Source organism: Rhinolophus sinicus, linkage group LG12, assembly GCF_036562045.2.
Source record: "Rhinolophus sinicus isolate RSC01 linkage group LG12, ASM3656204v1, whole genome shotgun sequence".
In the NCBI taxonomy this organism is placed as follows: domain Eukaryota; kingdom Metazoa; phylum Chordata; class Mammalia; order Chiroptera; family Rhinolophidae; genus Rhinolophus; species Rhinolophus sinicus.
The window spans coordinates 14985489-14991488 of NC_133761.1; positions in this window are offsets into that span (position 1 = coordinate 14985489).

Below are 6000 nucleotides of genomic sequence, written 5' to 3' on the forward strand. Positions count from 1 at the left end.
TTAATTGGTTGGTTTTGAATTCGTTGAGCAATGAACTTGGGCATGTACCCCAGCCTTGGTGTTTTTCATCTCTTTGTAAGAGAGGCAAATGTGTTATAGAATCACCTGCGGTAACCGTGGACTGGGAAAAAGACTCAGTAAAACAAACATTCATTGAGCACTTACTGTGTGGCAAGTACTGTATTAAGTGTGAAGACCAATGATGGCTCCTGGGAGAGACAGAATCCACAAGAGAAGATGATATCCTGAGAAAGGATGATTATAACATAAGCTCTCAGGTCAAGAAAGCTTATACTTTCATCTCTTTACTAGGTAGTTGGAAATTAATATATACAACTCAGGATGGAGAAATTTCTATTAAAAATGATCAGGGCAAGTAGGAAGATATTTACATGGTTGCTTTTCTTTTGCCCCTAATTTTGTGACCTGTGTTAATTTAGTTACCGTTTGCTGGGCACTTACCATTGCCAGGAATGAAGCCCATGAATGCAGTCTGGTTGTTTGATAGGAGTGGGGCTGGTAAACTACTAGATTGGTGCAAACATAGTTGGGGTTTAAAAGATGAAAAAGAATTGCAAAAACTGCAACTACTTTTGCACCAGCCTAAAACTGTACCAGCCCAGTCTTGGGTGCAGTGATGACAGCCAGAATTTGTTACAGGAATCTAACAACAATTTTGTTATCAAAGTCACTGAGAAACTATGATCTGAAACACACTACATTTTTTAGGCCACAGGCATTTGCTAATTGACTACAATCTTGAAAGAAACAGGATGGGGTTTTGAAGACAGGACAAGCTTGTGTGTAAATCTAGCTCCCTTCTTAGTTTCTGGGTGATGGTGCAAGTTTTACTTAATGTCTTTCAGCCTCTGTTTCCTCTTCTGGGGGATTTTTGTGAAGATTAACTGGAATGGCATGTGCAAAACACTAGTGTATTGCCTGGTGTGTATTAGATACTTAGTATTAGTTTGTTATCTTCTCCTCTGCTCTCCTCCCTAACTCCCCAAATTGCTCTCACGAGATGGCCAAATTCCGTGGACAACTTTTGGTGCTTTATAACCCTTTTCAGCATTTGACACTGCTGACTATGCATCCTTTTTGGTACTCTCTCCTGCTGTTTTTCATAATGCTACTTACTGTCTCTTGTTTTCTTCCTACCTTTACAATTCTGTGCTTCATGGGCTCAGCTTTCCCCACCAGCTCCTTAAAGGCTGGTGTTCTCTCGCTTCCGTCTTCACCCACCTCTTACTTTATACTGTCTTTCTTGGCAAAGTAATCTATCTCGTGTCTCCAGCCACCACCACTTTCAATCTGCTGGAGATTTCTAAATCCATACCTACTGCCTTGACTCTTTCCTGAATCTCAGCCCCGTCTTTCTAACAGCTTGCTTTTTTATACCTTCTTCTGAATGTCCCAGGAACTTCACCATATTAAAAAAAAAAAAAAAAAAAATGGAACTTTTCCCTCTGCTGTATCCCCTCTCTCAGCTACTGCATGGCCATCCACTAAATGACCTCTTTCTTTTCCACTTACTCTAACCTTCCCTTTTAATCAGTTCAAAGTCCTGTCAATTTGCCCCACTGAATTTCTTTTAGACTTTCCTTTACTGCTCCCACCACCTACTCCAGGTTTGCTTCAGCTGGCTTCCGTGTTTGGTGACTGCACTAGCCTCCTAATTGGTTTTTGTGCCTCCATGGCCACCTCTCACATCCTAATGTTTTATATCAGTATCGTCACTCCTGCCTAACTATCTTCTAGCTAACACAGAGGAATAAAGCTGTTTTTTCCCCAATGCTGTCTTCTAAAATGAACTGAAAAAAAAAGAAAATGTTTACCGTGAAAGAACTTAGAAAATACCTACAATCTCAACCTCTGAAGAATAATTGCTGAACCCAGTAAAATTCGGGTCTAAATGAGAGAAGACTCTTAGAGTAAATCTGCATTTCCGTAATGGTCTCCAAAAAGAAGAAACACACCACTCAAGGGCCAATTGTGCCCGAATCAGCAATGTGTGGGGTTGTGGGTAGACAAGGAATGTGTCCAGTCCCTGTCCCACGTTGTGAAGTGTCCTGGGAAGTGAGCCAAAAAGAGAATCCTGGAGAGGTGCCATCTTCACAAGAATTCTCAGAGCGCGAGGGTACAGTAGAGATGGTAGATGGCAATCACACCAGATTTAACTGATACAAACAGGCAGACAGACACATGCACGGGAAACACTTCTGACCTATGAGGCTTTGTTGTGTGCCAGCCAGACCGCCTTGTTTTTCCATCAAATAGTTAGTTCTCTGTAAAGAAAAGGAAAAAAAAAAAAATACAGGTATATCAAAGAAAATAAAAATAGACCATGTAGCAAAAATTAGAAAACAGAGGAAGCATTAAACATAGAAAACATAACTTAGGTTAACTAAAAACACATCTATCACGTGAATAGACTTAAATGGGGTAAAATGACCTTTTAAAACACACAAAGAAAGAATAATAACATAAAAGCCACGTCTGATACCTTGTAGGAAAAGAAACTCATGATAAATCTAAAATGTAAACATGAAATAGGAAGTCATAAAAGTATGAAGGAAAACATGGGTGGATTTTAAAATAATATTGGAGTGAGTGAAAGAGACATTTCTAAGAACTGGCTAGGGCCCAGAAGCCATAAATGAAATTGTGGTTAATTTGCCTATTTTCTTAATATATAAAGAGCTCTTATAAATCAGTAAGGAAAAGACCACAAACTAATAGAAAAATTGGTGAGGAAAATTAAAAAAAACTGTTCTCAGACAAAGAAGTACAAGTGGTTTATAAGTATTAGCAGTTGCTTATCTTCACTCTGTTATAGAAATATAAGTCAAAACAAGAGAATTTAAAAAATATCATATTGGCCAAGATTTAAAAGTTTGAGGAAAGAGTAATGTCAAGGGTATGTGGAAACAGATACAGACATACTCTGATGGTGGGAGTATAAATAGGTACTTTTTTTAATGGGCAAGTTGAAAACAGCTCTCAGATTTTAAAAGCACATTCCCTTTGATCCAGTAATTCTGCTTTTAGTTGTTTTTCCTACAGGAAGATTCTCACATATTTGCAAAGATGTAAGTACGAGGATGGATTACAGCCTTGTTTGTAATAATAAGCAATGGGGAACAACTTAAATACATACCAACTAAAAATTAAAGAAAAGATGAGGCAACAATCTTGTTGTGTGGCACACCACACAGCTATCTAAAATACTGAGGTAAAATTATATATGCTGAAATGGCAAGATCTTCATGATGCATTGTAGAGTGCGAAAGAAGCATGTACAGTGCAGAGTAAAACTATTCCTTCACAGGAAGACTAACGCATATGTATGCTGAAGTTTTCTGGAAGGAGAGAGAATGAAGATTTAATATTGAGGAGGAGACTCCATAGTCTGGGATAAAGAGAGGGATTCATTTTTTTATGATCCCCTTTTGTACTGTTTGAATACTTTTTTTTTTTTTGGTACTATGTATGTGGTTTTCATAATGAGAATAGAGAACGCTAAAAACAAAATACAGTGGGTCCCCAACTTAACAATTTTGTGACTTTACAATGGTGCGAGAGCAATAGGCATTCAGTCGAAACCGTACTTTGAATTTTGATCCTTTCCTGGGCGAGTGGTATGTGGTATGATGTTCTCTGATGAGGCTGGGCGGTGGCAGCGAGCCAAAGCTGCCCGTCAACCACACAAATCACGAGCATCAACCAACAACCAATGCTCCGCAGTGGACTGTGTTGCCAGCATTTTTTGGACATTGGTTCTGAGCAAGTTTAAGTAGGTTAAATGTATTAAAGGCATTTTCAACTTCCGGTATTTTCAATTTACGAGGGATTGGCTGGGATGTAATCCCATTGTAAGGCTAGAAGCATCTGTACACTAAAATGCAAAAGACAAAATTTCAAATCTGCCTTATTTACAGGACTCAGTCCAGAAGCTCCACCTAGCATGGAAAACTCTTGGTAAACTAACCCAGTTGAGCTGGCCAGCCCCATCTCCCAACATTTCTCTCGTTTGCCTCTCGTCTAGCCGTAGCTAACCAGTTATTGTTTTTTTTTTAGCACATTGCGGCCTCAGTGTCTTTATTCATTTATTCCTTTTGCATGAAATATCTCTGATTCTCTCCCCCCAAAAATGTTCTTCACCCATTAAGGCCCAGTTTAAACGATGCCTCATCTATGAGGTCTTACCCAACGGTTCCAGGCAAAATTAGCTTTTCCATCCTTGCTCTCGTAGCACTTTAGTCTGAGGCCAGACCTGTTATCTCACCTGCTCTGTGAGTGACAGGAGGACCACGTGTATCAGGTCCCCAGTTGCTGGGTGAATTGGACTGCATTCCCTTGGGACTGCTGTGAGTGAGACTATGTGTAGTGACACTTTGGGCTCCACACTTGCCTGGGCAAGTCGTCATACAGAAGGAAGGGGGTGTGAGAAGGGTCCAAACACGTTTGCTCCCATCACACACATATACGTGTTTTCCATAAATTACCTCATGTGGGCTTCACCCTTCAACGTGGGTCTTGTTTTGTAAATGAAGAAATCTGAGGGTCAGAGAGGTTAAGTAAATTCTACAAAGTAAAAGGTGGAGTTTGGTGTCAAGTGTGGGAGTTTCTGTCTCCAAAGCCTGTGCCTGTTCCGTTCTGGAATCTGTGTTCGGGAGGGAGGGAGGGAGGTTCAGGATGTAGCAACAGTGTTCTCACTTGAGAGGCTTCATCCGCAAACTCCCTCTTCTCTTGTGACATGGAGGGGACCACAGACTGGTTGAGGGTGGCCTCCTGGAGGGTGACATAAGGAGCAGGGTTGGGGACGATGGGGGACATTGGGTGTGGCAACCTTCCTTCTGCATGGCATTTATCTGCTAATTCTCTGCCTATGGACGTCCTGGATTTGTGGACATTCTCTTAACCCAGGTTCTGTCCCTTCAAAAGGCCAGCTGGAGTGATTCTGTTTTCTGGAATAACACAGGGAGGATGATGATTAATACTTGGCAAACTTCAGAGCAGGAAATATGAAACACGTGCCTGCTTGGGGTTCCTTTGAATGTTTCTAATCAACCAACCAGAATTCATTTGAATCTTTTATGGCTTCTCTGAAATTTGTAGTGAAATTGAAAGCCAAGTGTAGCTCTGGACCAATTTGTGGTTGCTGTAATAACTGTCTCCTTTCCTGACTCCTTCCACTGCTTAGTGAAAATTATTGCAGTAACATTTCTTAGTCATATTTTCCAGGGGGTTGAAATGTTAGCTTGTCTTATAGATAAATATTATATCATGTTAATGGTAGAGCGTATGGCTGAACAGGTCTTTGCATGGAATTTGACCAAAGACAGAGCTGAAATGAGATACTGAAAATTCTATAAGTAGGATGTACTCCACCTTCAGTTCAATTCAAGAAACATTGTGAGCACCCCCTATGCACAAGGCATGCCGGAAACTGGGGATGCAGAGATGGGTCCTACCTTTATTTCTTACGGAAGTCCATGACTTAAACCGCACACATCTTAGAGTGAACTCACTAGCTTCACAGTCCTGACCGCACATGATGGCACAACCAGCGACCCAGTTGCTGAAGCCAGAATCCCTGATTCTTCTCCTTCCTTCACAACCATATTTAATCAAGTCCTAGAGACTTTTCTTCCTAAACGTTTCTTGGTTTCTCCTCGTCTTCTCTGTTGCCACGATTCCTTCCCTGGTCAAGATCTTCATCCCTTGCCTGGACTGCTCCAGTGGCTTTCCTTCTCACATTCCTGCCCCCAGGCCTCTCATCCTCCTTACCCCTGTTAGAGCAAGTACTCAAATCTGAACATGTCACTCTTCCGTGTTAAGCCCTTAATGATTGCCTACCATCCACAGGACAAATGGCAAACTCCTCAGCAAGACATCCCAGGCCTCCCACAGGTGTTGCCTTGGGTGCCATGTTGGGGGAGGGTGGGCAGACCCATGAATGAAGACACCTTAGAAAGACCAGCATCTTTTCATTTGGAC